Raw genomic sequence first — 26,257 nt, 5'->3', positions numbered from 1 at the left:
AAAAACCCTTTAAACAAGTTTGAATATTTTTCCAATAGTTAGTCGTACTTATTTGAAATTCACAAACGCGTCGTCGGTTTAAATGGCGAAAGGTTTTTTCTGCTTCGCCCGCAATCGATTGTGATTCCAGTTATGTCGAATGGTTTGCTTGAAAAGTATATTATTTCGTTACGACCGTTTCAATTATTTTTACGTTTTTTTTTTAGTTTCGGTTTTATTTTATCTTATTTCATTTCATTCTTTTCCAATACACTGGTACTAAAATGGCAACCCGAAAAAAAAGCAGAGAACCCGAACATCGGACGATTATAAAATTACAATATTCAAATGGAAAGAGGAATAGGTAGACAGAGACGACAAGGGATAGGAGAAAATTTCAAAGAGGAGAAAAAAATCGTTTAAAGAAATCGACTTATCGAGTCCGTTTTCGCATTCGCGATTCATTTTACAAAATTAAATCGCTTTTCGCGTCTTATCAAAGGCCAAAACGAATGGAAAAAAGCGCCGTTGTGTAAATTATCGCCGCTTGTTGAAAAATTTCCCACCCTCGACCTTTTTTCGTTGTTTTCACGACGGAAATTCTTCGCTAGCTCTCTCTCTCGAGAACAGTCGAGTATCTGTATACTAAGTTGGAGAAAGAAAAGATGAGGGAAAAAGGGAGACAATGTAGTGCTTCTGCAAAGGAGGCAGCAAAGCACGAGCGAAAGAGCGAAGAACGTCGTCATCGTCGCTGTTTTACATCAAAACGATTACAACGAAAAACAAAAATTTCGCTATGGGGGATGGTAAAGGGGGAAGAGGAGGGGGGAAGGAAGCGACTAGGATCGGGTTGACAAAAGCTCGCGCGCGCGGTAATTAAAAAGGCAGACGTGAAAAAGTGTTCTTCATTTCGGGTGTATTAGCTATGCTAAGTAGACGAGGCACTCCGGAGAACAAAAACCCTCTGGGGGGAAGCTCGACTGTGAAAATGATTGCAGCTTGGGAAAGCTGGCGTGTGGTAGGGCTAGATGCTGCAGTACCATATTTGAAGGGGAGCAATCTCGTAAAACATCTGCTTCGTGTAATTTCAGTCTTCAACGACGAAAACTTTCTTATCTTATTATATCGAATAATATTTTATTCGTTTTGGTATTATTTGCGTTTAAATTCGAGCGATTCTCCTTTTTTTATTTGTACGTCAATTTTATACCTACCCTTCTTCTTTTGGTATCTACTTTTACAGAAATCGCAGTCGACATCTTACTACGTTGAGCTTTACTTTTACGCAGTCTTTCACGTGTTCGTATTCGCGATTTAGATTTTTCTTTTTCAGATGTTCTTTTTTTCATTTTTTATTTGGTACGAGCCTTTGAAGTTAACGGTAGGTATGATTTGCAGCTTCTTCCAAATTGGACGAAACGAAAGACGAAACTCATCCAAAATGTTAGTTTTGATGTAAGACCAATTCACTAATTTGAAAAAAAAAACTTCTTCCCACGTTAGTTTATATTCAAACTATGTAAAAGTATTCATTGAGTGGGCAGTAAGGGGGGGAGGGAGAGAGAGAGTTGGTATTTTGTAAGGGTCCAAAATGGCGGCCAATTTGATTACTAGGTTACGGTTAGCCGAAATCGCAGTTCTTGCTTTCCAATATAGGACTCGCACGAATTTTTTTTGAACTGGACAAAGCTAGATGGAAGAGCATGCAATTTATCACCAGCCAAAATTTCAAGTGCTAAAGTGCATTTTTCGATTTTTGGTGATTTTTTGAAAATCAAAGTTGAGCCAGAAATGAAGAAAAAATCAAAATTTTACCAATTTGGTTTAGAGAGCTGAAATTTTGGATATCGAAGTCTTGCTTTCGGCCAAAAATTTCCAGAATGTCTATTTCTACCAAAAACTGCTCAAAATTTTCATTTTTTTTACAAAATTTTTTTTCTAAAAGTTGCCCTGAAGTTTCACTTTTTACCCATGATAGCTCAAAAGTGCCCAAAAGTTGCATTTTTCCGAAATTATCAAAATCTTGCTTCGAGCCTAAAATTTCCAAAAAGGTCTAATTTTTTGTCAAAAATTGTTCAAAGATGTACAAACCGCCAAAATAGGCTTATTGCGAAAAACTTCTCCAAAGTTTCACTTTTCTGTAAAAAATAACAGAAAATCTCATTTTTTTCCATAAAATTTCCCAAATTACAGTTTTTTTACGAATTTTTCAAGAAGACCTGCTTTCTCTGAAATTATTAAAATTTTGCTTTTGGCCAAAAAAAAATGACAAAATGTCTCAGTTTTTTTTTTAAATTGCCATTTTTTTTTTTTGAGTAAATTGTGAAAAAGACTTGCGTGTTGTTCAAATTGCGAACGTCTTGCTTTTGGTCAAAAATTGCCTAAATTCTTCTCTTTTTTCTGTCAGAAATTTACTTTTTTAACAAAAATAACAGAGAGTCTATTTTTTTTCAAAAGTTGCCCCAAGATATCATTTTTTCCAAAAATTTCCAAAAAATTTCGTTTCTGTTCAATATAGAAGGCCTTACCTTATTTTTTAAGATTTTCACTTTTTTTCTAAATGTCTTAAGAAGTTTTATCTTTTTTGAAAATTACACAAAAATTTTGGTTTTACCCCAGAAATAGACAAAAAGACGTGTCTTTTGCTAAAATTATCTGCAGTCTAATTGCTAAAATGTTGATGCCTACTTCTGCCAAAAACAGCTCATTTTCAATGTTTTGCAAAAAATTCTAAAAAGTTTTGTTTTTTTCAAGGATTGTCCAAAAGTTTTACTTTATGCTTAAAACTAGAAAATCCCCGTTAAAAATAGATCAAAAAAATCTCAACCCTTTCAAGTATTTTTCCTCCTCCTCCTCCCCCCCCCCTTCCCACGAAATTGCCAATAAGCGGTCTCTATGGCCGAAATATTGTCAAAAGTCTTGCTTTCTGCCAAAAATTTCCAATAAGGTCTCTTTTTTTTTTTCAAAAACTGGGGGCTGCGAGAATTTTCAAAAAGTCGCTGGAGGCTCCAAAATGACTTGAACCCACCAACAGTTGACTTGATAGCGTGTTAAAATTGAATTGCAGAGTAAATTTTGGATTTCCAGCTCTGTTTGGCAAAATTTTTTGGAAATTTCGAGCGTCGAAAGATCAGCTGGAGGCTCCAGTAATCTCCAAAAAGTTGCTGGAGACTCCAAAATGACTTGAATCCGCATGCAGTCGACCTGATAACATGTTTGAATTGAAGTGCAGAGTAAATTTTGAATCTCCAGCTCTGTTTAGTGAAATTTTATGGAAATTTTGAGCATCGAAAAATTTGCTGGAGGCTCCAGTAATTTCCAAAAAGTTGCTGGAGGCTTCAAAATGACTTTAACCCATCAGCAGTAGACTTGATAGCGTGGTTAATTCGGAATACAGGGTGAATTTCGGATTTTCAACGTCGTTTGATGATATTTTATGGAAATTTCAAGTTTCATAAATCTGCTGGAGGCTCCAGAACCGCTCTAAACGGTTTGAAACCATTTTCAATCGATTTAGCAGATCGGAAATAGGATCTATCCCAAATTTAAGCTTTGCAGGTCAATTTGGTAAAATTTTGATTTTTTCCCCCTGATTTTTGACTTGAATCTTATTTTCAAAAATTCACCAAAAATCGAAAAACGTGCTTTAGCTCTTGAAATTTTGGCTGATGATGAATTTTTCTCTGATGATCAGAGGGGAGGGGTACAATTATTTCCTATTGTCACATGCCGGACTAAGGTACATATTCGTTTAAATACACGACCATGTAAATGAGTAGGTATAATAATCAGCCTCTGTACAATGTAGGTACAGGTAGCCTAGCTATACATATGTATTACTATGTACTTATCTAGCTCACGATACAAAGTAAAGCTTTGAAATTCTACCCACTATTTCCCAAAACAAACACGATAAGGTCAGGTCACTTCCTATAGAGCGACGCGACGCGACATATGCCGGATAATTTACATAGACCTGAGGTACCTTTACCTTTACCTTTGCCATATGCGTAGTTGTAAACTTGCACATAGATACGAATATACATTGTATTTTTCACATACATGTAACAAGCTCCTGCTCCAGTGCTCCATCGTCCATAACATCATACGAAAGGCAAAAATTTTAACTAGCACAAGCGTACGTACGTACAGCAATATCCACTCAATGTACATAAATGCACGTCGCCAAACACCGCACCACCATCTCCTTCATCATCCCATCAAACCGAACACTTCGCCGTATATACTCGAGCCAGACAAACACTCGTACACATAACTCTACGAATACGAGAATAAACTGCTAGCTGCTCTTCGTCATTTACCTAAGGCAAGGCATAACAGCATGCAGGTAGAGGTACCTCTACCTATATAGGTAGGTACGCCAACGAGCTCAGCAGTAGGTAAAGATAAAAGCAAACAAGCTCCCCGACACATATATTTCATGTAAAATACCCAGCCAAGCGTATACGTACACCGACTCGAGCCCATAAATATATCCCCTATAAGCGCCTTCTTTCCACCCTTACCTCTTCCAGCATCGCATCATTTAGCGAATAAAAAATTACTTTTATGATTGCAGGTGCGTCCCGAAAATCTTATTAAGTCGAATATACGAGTAGCTCGCCCTGTCCATTCGTATAGTGGATTTAGTCGACGCGATGTCCAATTTTTTTCCTCCCTCTGTTACGTAGGTATTTCGCACCCTATAATACGTACCTACCGATTCCCCGACCATCATCGTTTTTAGGTACTTTTTCATTGGTCCGACAACGTACAACTACTTCAACAGCAGCAGCGTGATACAATGCTTAATTAAAAATTACCAACGTGAATTTTTATATGTTCTATACCTTTACCTACGTATCTCTATCTGTGAATGTGTACATCTCTACCCACCGATTTCAGCCATAGCCGCAATAATGTCGGTTTATCAGCGTGGAAAAAGGAGCTGGAATTTATAGCGTGTGAGAACGAAATGGCCAGGTCGATAAAAGCTCGCACAAATGTGAAAAATTTCACGCTTTGCTTGGTTTTTTCCAGCTCTCACGTCGGTGGGTCATTTTTTATAAAAACAGAATTGTCTAGCATTTTAGAAATAAAAGTTGACAGTTTAGACAATGAAACAAAAAATAACCTTTTTACCTGACAAGAATATGTTAGCGTGAAATGACTAACAAGAGGGTACCTTTACATATTTTGCACCCCATCCGCGTTTAGATCGAGCTGAAATATTGAACTTTTCTCCTCTCCTCTCCTCTCCCCCGCCCGCTCCTCTCGCCCTCGAAAAAGAAAGTCTTGAAGTGTTTGAAATTTTTGTTTTCTCCCAAAGGTGCAGCTGAAGTCATTCCAGACCTTCAGTTTGGGTTTAAAGTAACATAGAAAAAACTTTAGCTCGGGAAGTGCCCACTGAAGGGGAGATATGGGTCACAAAATGGGGACGTTTTCGAAAAAGATCACATTTTTTTCGCTCTCGTCCCCACTTAATCTGTTTTGGAGAGATTGGGCACACGGGCAAATATTGAAAAATTGCCATAAAAACTAAAAAAAATTAGACAATTTTGACGAAGAAAGGGAATTTTTTGACAATGTCAACAAAAACAGTATTTTTTTGGTTAATCTTGGCAAAAATGGGGCCCTATTTTGACAATTTTACTAAAAATGAGTACTTTCTGACAGTTGTGCTAAAAATGGCCGCGTTTCGACTAATATCATATGTCAAAAATTTACACATTTTAGCACTTTTCTAAAAATTGGCATTTTTTGACAACTTTTCCATAAGTTGATGCTTTTAGACTATTTTTCCAAAAATTGATGTTTGCCAAAAATTGACACTTGTGGACATTTTTCTAAAAATTTACATTTTTTGACAACTTATGCAAAAATTAACATTTTTTGACTATTTTTCTGAAAATTTACGCTTCTTGGCAACAATTTCAAAAATGGTCACTTTCTGACAACTTTTCCAAAAATTGGCAATTTTTGACTATTTTTCTGAAAGTGGACACGTTTTGATTATTTTTCCAAAAATTGACATTTTTTGACAACTTTTTCAAAAATTGACGCTCTTTCACTATTTTTTGACACGTTTTGACATCTTCTCTAAAAATTTATGCTTTTTGAAAATTCTTCGAAAGTAGGCAATTTTTGACTACTTTTCTAAAAGTTTACGCTTTTTGACATTTTTTACAAAAATGTACGCTTTTGACAATTGTTTAAAAAATTGACGCTTCTTGACTAGTTTTTTAAAAATTGAGGCCTCTCAACTACTTTTCCAAAAATTGCTCTTTTTGACAATTTTTTCAAAAATTGACACTTTTTGACACCAGTTCTAAAAAAGGATAGATACTTTTTGACAACTTTTCCAAAAATTGACATTTTTTGACTATTTTTTGAAAAGTTGTCACTTTTTGACGATTTTTTACAAAGTTGACGCTTATGGCAACGTTGCCAAAATTCACATGTTTTGACAAATTTTTCAAAAATTGACAGTTTTCGATTATTTTGTCAAAATTTTATGGTTTTTGACTATTTTGCCAAAAATTGACGTTTTGTGACTTTTCAAAAATTAGCACTTTTTGACAACTCATGTAAAAATTGGCACCTTTTTGACAACATATGCAAAAATTGGCACTGATTGACTATTTTGCCAAAAATTGGGACTTTTTGACAACTTATGCAAAACTTGGCACCTTTTTGACAACTCATGTAAAAATTGGCAGTTTCTGACAACGTTGCCAAAAATTGACATTTTTAACAAGTTTTCCAAAAAATTGACACTTTTTGACTACTTTGTTAAAATTAATTGTTCTTGACTATTTTGCCAAAAATTGGATTTTTTTTTCAAAAATTGGCACTTTTTGACAACGTTGCCGAAAATTGATAGTTTTTGACTATTTTGCTAAAAATGGGAAATTTTTTTCAAAAATTGGCACTTTTTGACAACTTATGCAAAAGTTGGCACTTTTTCACAATTTATGCAAATATTGGCACCTTTTTGACAGCTCATGCAAAAATGGGCACCTTTTTGACAACTTATTATGCAAAAATTGACACTTTTTGACAACTTTTCCAAAAATTGGCATTTTTTGACTTTTTTTTCTAAAAGTACGTATGACACTTTCTGACTATTTGTCCAAAAATTGACACTTTTTGAGAACGTTTACAAAAATCGACATTTATAACAACTTTTCCAACAGTTGATGCTTTTTGACTGTTTTGCCAAAAATTTGTGCTTTTTCTACAATGTTGTCAAAAATTGACATTTTGCAAAAATTGACGCTTTTTGACTAATTTGCCAAATGTTTTTCTATGCTTTTCGACTAATACGTCTAAAATTGGCATTTTTTGACAACTTTTCCAAAAATTGATGCTTTTAGACTGTATGGCCAATGATTGACACTTTTTTTGTTCTTAAATTGGGAACGTTTGGCGAAAAATAAGACTTCTGTTCTGCAACTTTCAAGGGAAATGAGTTTTTCATGAACAGATAAGGAGAAAATCAACTTCTTCGTGGTAATTTGGAGTGGGAATGAGTGACAAAAGAGTCTACTAGAAAGTATCGGTTTCTAACCAAAAAGTTGGAAATTGGGGAAAATACAATAATATAAAACTTTCACTCATCTCCAAAAATTTCCTAAAAATCACGCGTTTATGGCAGAAAATTGTTTAAAAATATATTTTTCCCCTATAGTTCCCAAGAAGTTGTCTTGTATTAGCGAAAGATTCAAAAAGCACTCAATTTTTTCCAAAATAAATTCCACGGAAGTCTCGTTATTTCAATTTTGAAAAAGAAAAGAAAACAAGTCCGAGCAAAGCGAGAGCAAAAGCTTTACAAATTGCGTGTTTTGAGAAATTAAAAAAACTGGGTTTTCTTTCATCGCAGACCCTTCTTTTGCCGGACCTATCAGGAAGCGTGGGCCTTGGGCTAAATTCCCCCTTTGCTCCGCTCTCTCGACATCTCTGAAGTCAAGAGTGGTCTCGAGTATAGAATTCAATGCATCAGGCGGGCTACAATAAAACTTTATAGAGTGCTACTGCGACAGCATAAACAAATCACTCGAAAAAAACACTAAAATATCTGAAAATGCACACAACTTGAAGTGTTTTCTCGATTTACGTTACATACAAATTGCAAGCAATAATACGACCTCTTGAAATCGCAATACAGAATGAAAAAAGAAACGATAATTTTTACAATATGCACTAGGTATTTGGAAAACACTTCACATATACGTGCACGTAAATACGACGTCGTCATTTAGTAAAAAATTAAAAACACATTTTCCAATTCGTCATCATCTCTTCGTATCTTTCTTTCGATTTTTTCTTTTTCAACTCTTGCACACAATCTACGCTACGAGTACCTACCTTCGCATCTCGCATATACTCGTAGTACGAGGAAATACTCGTACACAACTCGGTCGTCTCGTAAAAAATATGTATAGGGGTAAAGCGAAATAAACAAAACGAAAACATTTCCCCATGCAGAAGAGAGAATTTAAGCGCAATACTTGGAAATAATAGTCTTCTATCAATCCGACGATAAAAAATCTTGGAATGAACGAGATAAATTCGCAAGCTTTTTATTTTCGATTCGTGTGTACGTATATATAAGGTAGACCTTGGCGAAGTACAGTTTGAAAAGCGCCAACGTTCTTTTTTTTTTTACTCTGCCGATGAAAAGAGAGCAAGCGAGAAAAAAAACATACAAACGAAAGCTTAACTCGACGTTTTGAATATCAAACATTACCCTTAAAATATTCGTCGTCGAAATACGTACGTACGTTCTTTCTCTAATGTATACACTTCTTCTATATTATAACAGACGCGCACACAAATCCCATGTACACATAAAAGAGACCCCTGCCGCGTAACTGACAATTTACAACCACCACATACCATTCACGACCCTGGTAGGCAGTAAGCAGCATAGCTTTACTTACGTACACATATAGCTACAAGCGGAAGTCGCAATCTTTGGACGATCTAAAGACTGCGAAAGCTTCCCTGGTCGATATCTCCGACCCTCGTGCAGTAAAAATACGCACATATTTTTAACGCCGCTGTTCAGTCGACTTGACTATCAAAGTGCATACGATGAGAGAAGTGTACGTCGAAGGGGTGCTGACAGTTTGCCAGGAGGAGTGGGAGGGAGCTTTGGGTGTACTCGAGTACGTGCCAGCTCCTTATGGTGAAAAACTTTTTCAAGGAGGGGGTTAGAAATCTCAAAGTTTTTCAACTTCGACGACTCTGAGTGAAATTTTGAGGTATTTAATTTTCAAAAATGTACGCTTGGAGACTACAGAAGTGATCATCCTTTTTTTGATTCAAAATTCAATAAAATTGACTCAATGGAAAGTGAGGGTAGATGTGTAATTGTGTATCAAAAAAATTTTGAAGGAACGTTTTTGGCTATTTTTCTCAATTTTTGAAATCTGTAGTGATGACCAAAAAATTGACACCACCGGTTTCCAAAATATTTCTCCAGTTTTAGGAATGATATTTTTCAATATTTTGACCGAATTAATGCGAAATATTTGCGAAGAAAAAAATTTCAAAAATCGAATTTATTCAAAAATAAGCGATTGGCAATTTTTTAACCGTTCGGTAGAACCCTAAAAGTGGTCTTGGATTTTAACGGCAATTGCAGATTGAACTAGAATCTCAAATACACTTTCAAATACTTTCATTGGGGACTGGGCTATTTTCCCTAAAAACAGGTTGGGTAACGACAGGAGCGAAAAATTCCTTCTTCAAGGGCCTATTTTTCATCTCCAAGGGATCCTTCGGAGCAAAAATTTTTTCCAAGTATCTTTCCACTCAAAATGTAGGTCTATGCCAAATTCGATAAAGATTCGCCGAATTTTTCCCCCTCGATCTGTCCCCCCCCCCCCAATAACGTCTATTTACCCTATTTTCGATCCTCAGAATCGAAAGAAAATAGTTTTGAGCAGTTCTGGGGCCTCGAGTACTTTTTTTGGAAATTAAAAAAGTACAAAATTTTACCCAGTCAAGTGGAAAGCCATTTGTACAAAAACATTTAAAAAATATTCTAGTTTTTCGAAAAAAAACTCTAAAATCTGTCCAATTGATGTTGAGCTTTTGAAAATATCTCCATTCGACTCGTGGCCTCTCGAAAATAGAATAGAAAGCAATTTCAACTTGATTGTATAAAATTTCGTGGAAATGGTAGTTTTTAGAAATATGCTGGAGGCCCCGGAATCGCTTGAAACGAGACTTGAAATTATTTTTAGTCATGAGGGGAGGGGGAGGGAGCGAAGGGAGTCAGATACAGGGTGCCTATTATGTAAATTCTTGATTTTTTTGCCTTTTTTTGGCTTTTTTGATTTTCAAAAATTCTATGAAACTCCAAAATTGAATTCGAGCTAATAGAATTTGAGCTGGTGGGGTATTTTGGTATCATTTTTTGCCCCCCCCCCCCCCCCAGTTATCTATACCAAAAAATCTCACTGTTCAACTGAAAAATTTACCAAAAAAAAAACACTTTTTTTAACCAAAAATTTTGAACAAGTTGGTTCTAAGTATTTTTTGCCAATAATGACCAAATTGCATGCTTTTGTTAAAATTTTCAGTCTTGCTTTTCTCAAAAAAAAAAAAAAAAAATAGTTGATAATTCTCAGTTTCTTGTAAAAAAAATGTGCAAAAGTCTTGCTTATTTGCAAAAAATTCCGATACGTATTCATTTTTTCTAAAAATTAACCAAAAGTCACTTTCTTCCATGAAAATGCCAAAAAGTCTCACTTTTCAACCGAAAAATTTACCAAAAAAAAACTTTTTTCAGCAAAAATTTTGAATACGTAAGTTGGTTTTTTGCCAATAACGACCAAATTGCATGCTTTTGTTAAAATTTTCAGTCTTGCTTTTCTCAAAAAAAAAAAAAAAAAAAAAAAATAGTTGATAATTCTCAGTTTCTTCCAAAAAAATTCCAAAAAGTTACTTTTTAAAAAAATGTGCAAGTCTTGCTTATGTGAAAAAAATTCCGAAATGTATTCATTTTTTCTAAAAATTACCCAAAAGTCACTTTCTTCCATGAAAATGCCAAAAAGTCTCACTTTTCAATGAACCGAAAAATTTACCAAAAAAAAGCTTTTTCTAGCAAAAATTTTGAATAATTTGGTTCTAAGTATTTTTTGCCAATAACCAAATTGCATGCTTTTGTTGAAATTTCCAGTCTTGCTTTTTTCCAACTAAAAAAATTAGTTGATAATTCTCAGTTTTTTGCAAAAGAATTCCAAAAAGGTACTTTTTAAAAAAAATGTGCAAAAGTCTTGCTTATTTGCTAAAAATTCCAGTATTGAAAAAGTCTCGTTTTTTCAGCTAATGTTGCCAAAAATGACCAAGGAAACGAGTCTCACTTTAATTCCCAAAAACTGCTAATTTTTTGCTGAAATTGGCAAACAAATCTAATGTATTTGTCAAAAGTTGCCAAAAGTATCACTTTTTTGACCATAAGTAAGTAATTTCTAGAAAGACCCATTTTTTGATGAAATTTTCAAATTTACGTTTGGTAAAAATTGTAAAAAATTCTCGTTTTTCAACAAAATTTCTAAAATTACAAACACTTTTTGAAAAAAAAAAAAAAATTCCAAAATCCTATTTTCTTCAAAAATTGTCTGAGGTCTCGATTTTTTGCTAGATTTTTGTTGTAAAAAATTTCAATCCCATTTGTATTTTTCCAAAATTGTTTATTTTTGTCAAAAAATGTTTATTTCTGTCAAAGATTGTTTATTTCTGCCAAAAATTGTCTATTTTTGCCAGAAATTGTTTATTTTTGCTAAAAACTTTTTATTTTTGCCAAAAATTGTTTATTTCTGTCAAAGATTGTTTATTTTTGTCAAAAAATGTTTATTTCTGTCAAAAACTGTTTATTTCTGTCAAAAACTGTTTATTTCTGTCAAAAACTGTTTATTTCTGCCAAAAACTGTTTATTTCTGCCAAAAACTGTTTATTTCTGTCAAAAATTGTTTATTTCTGTCGAAGATTGTTTATTTTTGCCAATAATTGTCAGAAATTGCAAAAATCTTCACTGTTGCCAATAAGCTGTAAAAATGTTTCAACTTTTTATCAAAAAGTTCCAGAATAGTTCAAAACTTTAAAACTAAAAACCAGAACATTTCAATTCGTTATGTTCTGTTGTTGTTGTTTTTTTTTTGGGGGGGGGGGCTGATTTTTTTCTGCATTAAAATGTTTTGCTCGTGTTTTGTCGCCTTTTTTGATCATATTATTTTGGTTATTTTTTGAGCTTTTTTGGTTACGAAAAGTACTTTTTTAGTGAAAAATTGAGTACGCGAGCCCAAACGCAGATTTATGATTTTTTCAGTCGTTTCAAATTTTAAGCAAATAATTTGCAAAATGCATTTCAACCTGGTTCAATCTAAAATTTTCTTCTTCGATTATTTTTCAAAAGATGAATTTGGTTGACGTCCACTTCAGTTTGCAAAATTCGGTCTATTGACATACTTCGCATTTTCTTTTTCTGGTCCAAAAATTTTGTTTCCAGTTGGGATATCTATACCTCTCATGTTTGAGTCTTAAGATGATCTCGAAATTTTCAAAAAATCGTACATAACAAATTATGGGTCTTTTTAAACTGGAAAGAAGGTACTCAGGATGATGAGCTTCCTGTTCTCTCGAGCTGTTACTTTGTTTGGGTGCGATAGAAGGGGGAAGGGGAAGGATTTCTCATCCTCGAAGAACTTTTTGGGTTAAAAAAAAACTCTTCATAGATGTGGAATTGTGGAATGAGATATGTCTGTTCTGACAGCTCCTAGGAATTGAAGACCTCTCCTCTTCCTCTACAAGTACCACCTAATATGAAAATTTCAACCCTGCTTCTTTTATGCTGGTTTCCTTTAGCCCCGTTTTGAGAATTTATTCGAGTACGAGTTATACGTACATAATTTTTCCAAGATGGTTTTATAGTTTGATCCTCGTAGATATCCTGCTGTTGTGTGGGCGAAGATTTTACGAACGTGTGGACTGTGGATGGGGGATGTTTTGTGCTTTGTGCGGTTATATAACTTTACGCGTACATGAATGTTGCTCAAAGGCGCCATCAACGCTGTGTGCGATGCCGTATCGTGTCCTAGTTTCTCATTAGGTTATACTGCCCTGGGTAATATATCACATTTGGCGATAAATTCAAAGAGTCGTGTCGAAGGGAACCGACGGTATTTAAGCCAAGGAAATGCGCGCTACGAGCTAGCTGGACGAAAGTTATCGCGAAGTTATTATACACGGAAGTAAAATGACGCGACAAAGTCTGAAATTCTATACCAATAGGTAGAGGTACCTCTTTGAATACTTACCCCAAATGTCATTATTATATAGAAACCGATACGAAAGGCTCTCGTGTATATACTCGAGCATGCGAATTATATTGCTTGACTAGGTGTTTACTCGTGTTTCTAGCTATATGAATGTACAACTACAAGTATACGCTTTTCCGCGCCTCTGGTTTGATTATCGTGTCAGTTAAGCGACCGAGTTTAAATTACTCTCTCGCCTGCTTCGCGCCGCTGTCTTGCCACCTAGATTTTCTTGACCAACTTCCCGAAATCGCAGTACTCAACCTTGAAACACCTTTTCCACAACATCGATCCACTCGAACGGTTTCCCTATTCAGCGAGATGTACCTATAGTATACTTACCTATAAGAGTACGAGTTGGGAGTTGTAGGTGAGATGGTAATTCGCGGTGTAGGCCTGTTATTGATGTGAATAGGTGCGAAATTACGTGAAATCGTGTAAGGGTTGTGAGTATGAGGATGAAAAATTGATTTTTTCTCTTCATTTTTTGATTTTGTGTGGTCTGGTCTATTTGAAATTTAGATGATTTTTTCATGCAAAACAGAAGGCACTTTTGGAGATAAATCACAAGATTAGAGGGATAGATATATGATTTAGTGTGGTTTCTAGAAGACAAAGGTTGGTTTAGTGCCCAAAATTTGATATTGGTAAGATTTGTGTGGATGATATGCCGCAAGGTGGATGGTCAGAGTGTTTTGAGACATTCAGGGTGTGGTTTTGGATACATTTCTCCTGTGTGGAGAAACAATTAATGCCTTTGAAACGTTGAAGAAGCCGAGGGAAAATATTTGGTACAATGAAAATTGTTGTGGATGCCTCCAACCTTGATCAATTTGTCTTTTTCAAGATAATGCGACTTTTCACATGGAGAGAAAAACAACGGTTTGGTTAGACAAAGTGGAATGGATGGTTATGGACCCCTTCCCATCTAGCTTGGGTATGGAAACCCTTGATTTTCATCTCTTTGAACTTCTAAAACAACATTTTGGTGGCAAAAAGTCCAATGACCACAAAACTTTTCAAAGTTTGAGTCAAAATTCTTCATGACTGAGCATGTACAGGTTTTCAAAGAGGGAATTTTGAAATTGAAAATATGGCGGGGAAAATGGGTTGAAGTAGGGAAGTGATTATGTCAAGAAATAGTAAAAAGTCTACATTTCAAGACATATCACTTGTGTAACCCGACTTTCCAGACACCCCTAGTATTAGACAAACAGAATTTCTCTGAGTCAAATTGTCCTTTTTACATAAATTTTGATAAAATAATCTTTCTATGCACCACATGGTCCAAAATGACTATAACACTTACTTATTTTTTCATACATTTCTTCACCGACAAAATTAAACGTTCATAGACACCTTCTATTCAGGAGGCATTTTCAGGAGTGAACTTCCATTCAATATTGTTTTCAAGCAGGAAGAAAACAAATTCGTTGTTCCTTCTTAAATTTTCTCTCAAAATGAGATCAATGAACAATTTAAAATTTTTAAATTGTGCAGCATTATCAGAAATTATGTTTTAAGGTATGTTTCATATCTCTCTGCAATAAAACTAGAAAAAATCATCAAAGAATCTGCAGTTTTCATACTTTTGATAAGTTCAAGATAAATAGCTCGGACAGTGAAATGGGCAAATATAATGACAAAGAATTTCTTTACATTGCCACAACATTTGGCATGCAAAGGACCAAAGTAATCGACACCAACATAAGTACAGTAAAAATCGCTTATTATTATAACGGTTAAAGTTATAAATCGCGTTATGTTATTAAAATCGTCCAGTCCCAATCTTTTATACCTATCTCATTACATTGAAATTGAAATTCGATCGGTTATTGTAATTAGAGCATCAGATAATGTTATAATTTTGAGGTAATTTTCAAGCGTTTTTCACATTTTTATGTAATTTTAAAATGTTTTTAACACTTTTTCATCCAGTTTTTGCCTAATTTTTTTGAAATTTCAGATTTTTTTCTGATTGACATAATTTTTTGATACTTTTTTCATAATTTTTTGAAGTTTCAACCTATTTTCAACACTTTTTCTCACAATTTTTGCAAAATTTTAGTTCTATGACTACATACTTACTAGAGCTGAAAATGGTTATGCTACCCGCTTACCGGTATCTGGTTAAAATACCAGCTAAACCCGCTAGTGGTTGTATTGGGTTGATTCAGATATAGATAGTAGCGTATAGCGAGTACAACCTGAATGTTTTCGCACTTGGTCTGCGCACGCACCCCAAAATTTGATAATGTGTAAGTGGGAGGAGTCATGCTTATACACCTGTCATTCGTATGTGTGATTGACATTTGACATGATTGATGACAATGATGATGTCATGCCGGTACACCAGCTACGCATTCAATGCGCTATTAGTTATATCATGAACCGGTGCGGCATTTTTTCAATTCGCTACCCACTACTACCGAGTAGCGAGAATTTACGATACGGATATGATAGTTACCCGCTGTCAGCGAGTACCATTTTCAGCTCTAATACTTACATATTTAGTAAAAAAATTGACCATATAAAAATTTTTGAAAAAAATCACTTTTTTGTTCAATCGGTTTGTGTTATAAGTCGCTTAATGTTATTAAAATGGGCTGGGACAAACGTTATAACATTAGGCGATTTTTACTGTAAAAGGAATTACTTTTGAGACTCATTCTGAAGGAAATAGAGGAAGATCAGGCATGAATAACTGACCACCATCAACTCTTCTGTAATTAACATATTTGTTCAACACATTCATGACAGCTTGGCTACCATTTTCAATCCAATATTCACGACTAATTACTAGGTATACCATTAAGCCGTGTTCACAAGCAAAAACTTAATGCTTAAGACTTAAGACTTACCCTCCCACCATCTACTTTATGTAGTTGCCCTCACAGTCAGACTTAACCATCAACCATATATAATGGACGAATAATTCAAATCACAAGAAACGACAGCCGATCATGTGTACCTAACTATAGTACTGTCATGTATAAAGAACAATACATTTGGTTTTCATTTTCGATCTTATTGGTGTTTTTAATTGAATTAATTAATTATCAACAAATTTGTGAAATGCCTCAACGAATAATTTATCAGTAATAATAAAGTTTTGTAAAATATAGTTCATACTGCAGTTGAGCGTGTTTTAATTCATCAGTCTTAAGATGGCACATGATTCTTTCTGAATTTTGACAATTATTAATAAACTGGGGAATTAATATTTTCAATTATTCGCAATTCTTGACAGAGGAGAGAGACACAGAGCCCAAAAATTTGGTCAAAATGTAAAAAAATGTCAAATATTGTTTGTATTCGACCCCTACAGCGCCTATTCTTCTTTTTGGTGCCGTTTCACCCCTAAGGGGTATCATGACTATGATGATCCAGCCGCCAATTCAGTGATACCAGCTCCCTCCAACTGTCTTTGTTTAGGGTGCTCCTGACTCATGCTGGGAAAATGTGTCCAATAGTCTTCCAGATGGAGTCTGTCCATCTAATGGGAGAGTGTCCATGCCCTCTTGTTTCCTCTACCAGCCTTGAATGAACAGAGACTTCATCGCATCTGCTCTTGTGCCATGCCCAAAATATTTGAAGATTTGGCTGAGTACCACTGCCAATGGCCTTTTCTGGACACCGATTTCCCCCAGGATGGACACATTAGTTCTTTTCTCCATCCATGGGATCTGAAGCATTCTCCTTCAGCACCACATCTTGAGCACATCAATTTTTCTTCCATCTCCCTCGCGTATTGTCCAGGTTTCTAACGCGTAGAAGAAAACTGAGAAAACCAAAGCATTTACAAGTTTTATCTTCAGAGTCTTGCTCACTGCTGCATCTGACCATATCTTCTGTAGGTGTGATGTGGCGCTTCATGTGATTTGCACTCTGCGTCTTATCTCGGCTTCACTGCCTCCTTTGTTATCAACAATGGACCCCAGGTATGCAAATTGATTCACCACTTCGATTCCCTCAATTTCCTGGATTTCAGGTGAGTTGTTCTCAGGCTGATTCACAATTGTGATCTTAGTCTTTGCCTTATTTATCAACAAGCCATATCATGCACTAACCTCTTCCAGACATTTCAGGAAACTGGTCGTATTTTCAACACTTGAGGCGATGAGGGTTGTGTCATCAGTGTAGTGAAGGTCTGACATGCGTACACCTTCAATTGGTACTCCTCCCTGCCACTCGTCTGAGCCATCGTCATTGGCACTTTCAGATACAATTTGCTGCAACATCTCCCGAATTATATCTTCTTCTTTCTCCATATAGATTAAACAGGAGAGGGGATAGAATGCAGCCCTGTCGTACTCCTCTCTGTGGGTGGAATTCATCCGATATGGTTTCTCTATTAATTCGGACATTGCCATGCTCCCCTCGTATAATTGTTTTATCAGTCACACCAGATGTATTGGTGCCCCCATCTCCAGTAGAATTCTCTACAGCTTTTGCCATTGTACGCAATCAACGCTTTCTTGTAATCTATAAACCATATTATTGCCCTGAAAATTCCGAAAAAGTCGTATGGCACATCGTTTCTTAGGTTTTTGGGAGCGTTGAATACAAATATCGACTTACTTTTTTTTTATTTAACCCCTCGAAATCCCCATTACCGCCACCTCAATTTTTTAAAGCGCATCGACCTTAAAATTCTCACAATTATCGGATAATTTTGAAAAATTGTACTATATGTAGCTTCACACCGCACATGAATCAAAATAAGCTCGACTAAACCTTCATCCCGAACTACTCGAGTAAAATACAATACATTTTATTCTCATGTCGGGGAGACGAGAAAAAACGGAAAATAAAGAAAAAGACACCGCTCCAAATGAATTTACGACTATCTTACGCGCGTTGGCGCGAACCCCTTCAAAAAAAAAAAAAACGTAACCCATCTCGAACTCGATTCGACTCTACTCCACTAACACCAAACTCGAGCTTTGAGCTGTAGGTATACACGAAGAGAAAAAAAACGCCACCAGCACGGCGAAACAATACACGCGGTCATAAATTGAAAAAATATTACCTTTAAGACGCGTTTTCTCGCGGTGAAAAATTTTCTCTCAGGCGACGGCTAAATTACAGCGTATAACTTACGTGTGTTGTGTAGCGAATATTGAGGGGGGAGGGGGAGGGGGGGAGAGAAAAATCGCGTTTTTAGGTCGTACAAAAGCCAACAAACTCCCATTTATAATGCGAAAATGTAGCATCTCTCGCAATTTTTCCTCGGGTTTTTTTCCACCTTTGCAATAATACGTACATTGTATAAGGAGCCAGCAGCTAAATAGAACGAGATACTACGAGATGTTCGTCCGGATAGAAAAGCAAAAAAAACCACCGTATTACGCAGGATGGAAGGATACGTACGTACAAACGCGAAAAATATTAGAAAAAGACACACGGTGACAATTTCAATCTGTCTAATAGAGCAAGAACGTAGAATTCTGGTCTGGTTCGTTATATGGAATTTCGAGATAAATTCGCTCGTCGTCGTCGTAGGAAAATTCCAACAAGGTGACCCTTTTACCTGCTCCGTCTGCGTATCCAAGGTTAAGAAATTTCTTATTTCTTTCTCCTCCAAGTACATACAAGTACGTATAAGAGCGATAAAAGTCATCACCAGGGTGAGAAAATTACCGTCGGTTGAATTTTTTCACTCTTATACAGTTCCAGCTGTTGTGTATCTATAAAACAATATCTCGTCGTGTGTGACTGTGAATTTTACTTGTATGTGGACTAGTATAGTATACATGTGAGCAAATATTTGATACGATAGTCTTGTCGCGTATTTTCGTAGCGATTTTCACAAACCGTATGTACTTGGTTCAGATTTAATGGCGTCCCTCAGGTGTATTGAATGTGTTAACCTCCTCCGGAACACGTATAATAACATTTCGATATTCGTACTTTTCCGTACACAGGGTGTCCCAAGTGTGGAGTCAATTGTGTGTACTGCGACTTTGAAATTGAGCTCTTAAATTTGTTAAGTACTCCTAGAAGTTGTCAGTTCGTGATTTCTTTCGAGTTACCGGGGTGGGGGGGGGGTTGCCCGGAAAAAATTCCATGATGAGAGTGTCTCCAGTTTGTTTTTTTTTGTTTTTTTTTTTTTGCATTAAACTCAGAAATTTTCCATTCCATCGACTGTTTTGTTCCTGTTTTGAGTTTTTTGAATCATTTTTTTTTATTTGCAATGGAAAATAGATAAAAGAATTATCTTTTAAAATTCTTTGAAAAAATTTGACTTCACTCATTGAAAAAATCCCAACCTCTCCTCCTTTCCTCTCCCGAAAAAATCCGAAAAATTGTACTTACTTTACTTACTTACCGTTGAAAAAAAACTTTGTCTTGTGACAAATCCTTTTTTTATTCGACACCTTTTGATTATGCTTGGGGCATATACATATATGTATATGGGTGATGGGAAGGTGGAGGGGGGGGGGTAGCCTTTGATTTTTGAATTGAAAAAATTCTTCGGTTTTGGGGCATGAGAGATTTGAGATGAGCTTGGAAAGAGAGTACAATTCTTCAACATTTTTCCAGCGTTTTTAAATTATGCAGAATCTTTTATTAGAGCTGCTAAAAATGAAGACATTATAAACCCCTTCCCCTCTCTCCTGAATCACCGCAGAGCCCATTTGAACCTGCTGGGTCCAAATTATCCATTTCGATTTTTCAATCATAAAAATGGTCAAATCGAACAAAATTTCGCTATTTTAATAAATACAAAATTTTGATTTTGTCTGAAAAATCATCCAATCCATGTAGAAAAATGTGGAAATAAAATTATTGAAGTTTTTTATTTTTGGAATTTTTAGTCTGGTCCGTTGATTTTCTTGCCATTTATCAAAAAACTGGTGAATCAGCAAATTGGCTGGAGCCTCCAGAACGGTTTAAAATCACTATGAAGTTTGTAAAGTGATGCTTAAATTGATCGAGGAGATCGTAAGTACGATAAAATTAAATTTTAGACTCTATTTCATCAATTTTTCTGGAATTCTTCCGAAAAAAAAAAAACTGGTAAATCTGAAAATTTACTGGAGTCTTCTTCAGAATACAAATTTTTTTATTTTCACGAACCTTTGAAGTGTTGAAAATAACTTAGGATTTTCTTTCATACGTTCTAATTCTCATTCGTTGAAAATTTAAGAGAATTGTTACCTGAATTACAACCCTTGATATGTTGAAAAAATTTCCCGCCAAAAATCTTGTTTTTTTGTGGCAAAAATGCAAGACAAAAATGCATAAAAAAACTTGCTGTTTTCAATTTTTCCAAGTAATGGTTTGAAAATATGTTTAAAATTTTCCATTCATCCCTCTTCGTCTTTTCAAGTTTTTCCATTTTTTAAAAAAATTTCTTAGTTCTCGAAAATGAAAAAAAATTGATTACGATGCTTATCCCCCCCCCCAACTTCCTTCTCCACCTTCATCGAACATCAAAGATCGGAGCATTTATTCAAGAAAATTTTCTGGTAAAAGTTCAGTTTTTTTTTTTGCAAAAATTAAGAAATTATTGTTTTTTATTTTTCAAATCAAATTAAAATTTTTTTACTATTCCATTCAATTCCTTCTTCTTTCAAATTTCAGAATTTTTATGCATTTATTTTTTATAACTGTCTATTTCTGGATTAAATTTTTACTTTACTTTTCCGCCAAAATTGTCAAAACTGCCATAAAAAAAGTTCTACACCTGGTTTTTTTCTATTTTTACGTTTGATCAAACATTGATATTTATTATTTTATCATTATCTTCATTTTCCAAAAATTTCAATTTCTTTTTGTTCTTTATTTTTTGAAAATTAGAAAATTTCCACAGTTTAGAAACAAATTTTGACCTCTTTCGTCTTGCAAAATTGCTTTTGAAATGATTGACTTACTTTAGATTTAAGGCTTGAAATTGAATGGTTTTAAAATTTGAATTTTTTCCAGCTCTCGATGAATCCATTTTGAGTTTTCGAGTTGATTTATTTTAAGAAATGCCCTCGAGAGGTTGAAGAATACAGCTAATTTCAGTCTAACGTGTTTTTTATTGTGAAGCTTCTTTATTTTTTCGAGAATAAAATTACTTGAAAATGAATTTGAAAATCAAGACGTCAAAAACTACGATTTTTCGAAAGCAAACCTGAATTGGTAATTTTGGATTCGCGCCATTTTCTAGGGATAGTATTGAAAAGGGTACCCCCGGATAAGATAGGCAAAATGCCCTTAACCTCAGATTTCGATGAAACTCACAGGATATGTTTAGTACCCCCAAAAAATAATTTTGGGCCCATAGCCGGCTCCCCGCCCCACCCCCCTCAGCCAGGGGGGCCAAAAAACGCGTTTTTCGGGGGGAAAATTCTGCATCAGCGAGTAATTGAGATAAATTTATTCTGTAAACGAATATAGTTAGAGGATACATGGGGGTATCTCCCTGAATTTTTTCAGAATTTTTCATCACATGGGGGGAGAAGGGGGGACAAAAGAAAACTTTAAATCGACATTACTCCGGAACGAAAAAACATACCAAAACGATTTTTTCGTCAAATATGTATCTTTAGGTCTACTTTCTATAGAAGTCATCACCTGGCCATTTGGAGTGGTGGGTCAAGCTCAAAAGCTCAAAAAACTCTCAAAAAACCACGTTTTTTGCGTTTTTCTCCAAAAATATGGACAAATGGCTGAAATCGAAGTGCACCAAGTTGTTCAGCGTGAAATTTTACTTCAGAATTGAGTAATTGAAAATTCTTTTACACCGCGTGATCGTAAAACTACATGCGCAGAAGTATTTGTGCTTACATCAAGATAGCTGAAAGGGTATTCCTGAGTAAAATATGAATAATGCTCCTGTTCTCGGATTTCTGAAATTTTGATGAAACATTGTTGGGTACCATTGAAAAAAAATGTCGGAGGCAAAAAAATCCTCTCACCCCCTCCCTTGCTCATAATAGCGAAAAAGGGCCTTTTTCGGGAAGAAAAAATCCATGCTTCAACCAGTTTTGAAAAAAAAATCTGTATTCACTCAAAATTTATGGAGGAGACAGTATAATGAAAGTACATACGTATTTGAGATTCTGCATTAATCTATGCTATTGCCATCAAAATCCAAGACCACTTTTAGGGTTCTACTGAGCAATTGAAAAGTAAATCTTTTTTTTGGAGAGGGGGTATTAGTACTTACCTAGTTGGTGTTTTAAAAATATTTTCTTCACAAAAGTTTCGCTATAATGACGAGAAAACATTGAAAGATAATATATTTCTGAAACTGAGGAAATATTATGGAACGCAGTGATGCCAATATTTTAGGTTTCAAAGAATCGAGAAAGATTGGCAAAAATTCCTAAACTTTTGTTGATTTTTCGAAATTGACAAAAACAATTAAAAATAATAGCATAGAATGGACGCAGAATCTTAAATATATTCATTTAGGACTGGGTCGATCGTCATTTTTCTCAAAACAAATTGGGTACAGGGGCTACAGTGAAAAAAAAACACTTTTCGAAAATACACCCACGTTGAGGGCACATGTTTTCCCTTTAGGGGCACTTCTGGAGCCAAAATTTTTCTGTTCAACTTTCAACTCAAAATGACGGTTTTTGCTAAAATTGGTAAAAATCCACTGTTTTTTTTTTTTCGTGATCTACCCAATCTACTACATAGTACGTACTACGTAGGTAGGTAAACCTATGTTTTCAATGTACTAGGTAACTCACATAAAAATTTAATTATCAACACCAAAAAGAAACCTTTCTGATAGTTTTGAGTTAGATACCATGTACTTGAAAAGTAGGCTACTTGTAATTCAAGAAAACCTTGATTAAGAAGTTGCATGGCGTAAATAGAACTATAATGCAACATTTTCCACAAAAACTCTAATTTTTGGGCAACCCCTCTCCCAAATGTGACCGTTAGGAGGGTCCAACTGCAAATCAAACTTCATATTCGTGTTCAGTGAGTTCGGTTCATATGATAACGATACCCATATTGTCAGTTTACTTTCGCCCTAAAAGTTGGAGAGGAGGTGCCTATGGCCAAAAAATTGGAGTTTAAGGGTATACTCTACGGAGAGCGTTCTAATTCGACAACCGATCGAAATATGAAACCGATTTGTTCGTTATTTTCATCATTCGTTCGTAAGACTGCGTGTAATCGATTGAACGAATTTAGTCGTGCTTATGTCCCGCGACCCGCTCCCATCTAAACTTCAGATGGGGATTTCTCCGTGAATTTTCAGAATTCTTCCAATTTTTGTTCACCAATACTGATATTTCATCTATGAAATCGAGGGTATATGTAGCCATATTTTCTAATTTTGCTTTTCCAACAAAGATGTGAGCATCTAAAGTACCTCCATCAAATTCCCTATTATAGCCATTAAACGTCCTAAATCAAAAATATCTCGACATACCCTCACTTTTGAATGTTTTTTGAGCAAAATAAATCAAACCCTAGAAAAATCCGTTCAATAGTTTTGGCACAATCCCCGCCCAAATTTGACCATTTTTCATCAAAAAATGAGAATAGCCTTAAAGAAGTTGGTTGGTTTTCTATTGTTTTTGGAGGCCAGCATCCAAAATTATGGATCGTTTTTTTTGGTGGTGCCGTGACACAAAAAACACAATTTTGAGTGTTTTTTGAGTTTTTGAAGATGGCCCACCTGGACGGAGAATTTGAAAAAAATACCAATTATAGTACTCGCATGCAGATACATTTTTGGAAAAAAAAATCATGTGTTTGAATTAGGTTCGGAGATCCGGCGGTTTCAAATTTTCTTTTGTCAATATCCCTCTCCTGGGGGATCAACAATTTTTGAAAAAATTTCAAGTTGCTAGAATCATACCTCCATCAAGTATTTTGAGTGAGTACAGATTTTTTCAAAACTGGTTGAAGCATGGATTTTTTCTTCCCGAAAAAGGCCCTTTTTCGCTATTATGAGCAAGGGAGGGGGTGAGAGGATTTTTTTGCCTCCGACATTTTTTTTCAATGGTACCCAACAATGTTTCATCAAAATTTCAGAAATCCGAGAACAGGAGCATTATTCATATTTTACTCAGGAATACCCTTTCAGCTATCTTGATGTAAGCACAAATACTTCTGCGCATGTAGTTTTACGATCACGCGGTGTAAAAGAATTTTCAATTACTCAATTCTGAAGTAAAATTTCACGCTGAACAACTTGGTGCACTTCGATTTCAGCCATTTGTCCATATTTTTGGAGAAAAACGCAAAAAACGTGGTTTTTTGAGAGTTTTTTGAGCTTTTGAGCTTGACCCACCACTCCAAATGGCCAGGTGATGACTTCTATAGAAAGTAGACCTAAAGATACATATTTGACGAAAAAATCGTTTTGGTATGTTTTTTCGTTCCGGAGTAATGTCGATTTAAAGTTTTCTTTTGTCCCCCCTTCTCCCCCCATGTGATGAAAAATTCTGAAAAAATTCAGGGAGATACCCCCATGTATCCTCTAACTATATTCGTTTACAGAATAAATTTATCTCAATTACTCGCTGATGCAGAATTTTCCCCCCGAAAAACGCGTTTTTTGGCCCCCCTGGCTGAGGGGGGTGGGGCGGGGAGCCGGCTATGGGCCCAAAATTATTTTTTGGGGGTACTAAACATATCCTGTGAGTTTCATCGAAATCCGAGGTTAAGGGCATTTTGCCTATCTTATCCGGGGGTACCCTTTGGATTAAAATACAGAATGAAAATTGATTCGCTAGTGCTAAAATTGCTCTAAAATGAATCAGGATTTGTTTCGACAGTACAAATTATGTTCGAAATGAAAATTTCCCAATCTCAAAAATGTCAAGAAAAATGGCTGTGCTGATTGCAAACCTTCAGAGTCATTTTTTTATTTTTTTGGTCCCCACGAAAATCCAAATAAAACACCCTGTATTTTGTACGTATGTAGTTGTAGATTTCGAAAATCGTCTCCAACACATCACAAAACGATTTCGACTTTTAAAAAACAGGGAAAAAAGTACCCCCGAGAGTACTTTGATAACTTAACTCGGTTTCTTCTCCCCTTTTCGACGATACTCTGCGAGAATTAATCTATTTATTATTTTTTGACATCGAGAATAAAAAATAGCGAAACGCAGAACCCGCGAAGAAGCGTGTTGAATAAAAGAGAAACTTTTTTTTCCTTAAAGAGAGACGATTTCTTCTAAAGACTTTATTCATAATAAATATTTTTAAAGACGTCGACGAGGGATTTGAGTATGGCGATGATTAGTATAGTTCAAGGCCACCGTCGTCAAATCTTTTTTCTCAAAATCGAACCTTACAAGAAGAAAATTCCCAGCTTTAAAATTTTTTCCACGAGTCGTTTATTTAGTAACAACTACACCAGTAACGGCTTAGCTCGTGAAAAAAAATGAACGCTCGTTTTTTGAAAATCGAAATAGACGCAGTTTTTAACTCGACTCGCGTCGTCGAGAAAATTGACTCGATACATTTTCATGAGTTGAATTCAGCTTCTCTCTTCTACAAGTACGTTGCGTCGGACAAAATAATATATACTTAGTCGAGAATGTTGAAAAGCCAATCATTATATTTTTGTAGCCCTCGTCGAAAAAAAAAGAAAAAAAAACTTAGCGAGACGATTTGTTTGCTCTTGTCGAAGCCTCTCGCTCGTCTCGCGACTGATGCGCAAAAAACATGTCGTTATACAAGAAATCGTGAAAAGTTTTTTATTTTCGAATAAAGAATAAAAAGGAAATGAAATGTTCTTTCGAATGAATATAAAAACGGATTTTAAATATATTAAAATGAAGGTAGGTATAAGGTGTATATTTTACGAGAAAAATATAGTTACGCATTGCGTTCGTTTTCGCTTCGTTTTGTAAATCGATTATGTATTATTATTTTTTTTCTTTGTGCGATGAGAAAAAGAGGTTTTGGAAATATGTTATCTCTTCTGAATGCTGGGCGCGTAGGCGAATCTTATTCTATAAGTGCGAATTTTT

The 26,257-nt window shown here is 35.3% G+C and overlaps 1 protein-coding gene across 3 annotated transcripts in view; it reads left to right on the top strand.

The window, feature by feature from the left end:
• krz (kurtz) overlaps positions 1–26,257 on the top strand; it is a 308,096-nt gene that overhangs the window by 44,174 nt on the left and 237,665 nt on the right. The gene's annotated exons all lie outside the window — the stretch shown is intronic.

This window comes from Planococcus citri, chromosome 1, assembly GCF_950023065.1.
Source record: "Planococcus citri chromosome 1, ihPlaCitr1.1, whole genome shotgun sequence".
In the NCBI taxonomy this organism is placed as follows: domain Eukaryota; kingdom Metazoa; phylum Arthropoda; class Insecta; order Hemiptera; family Pseudococcidae; genus Planococcus; species Planococcus citri.
The sequence above is the reverse complement of the archived record's forward strand: the minus strand, read 5'-3'. Positions and strand labels throughout refer to the sequence as shown.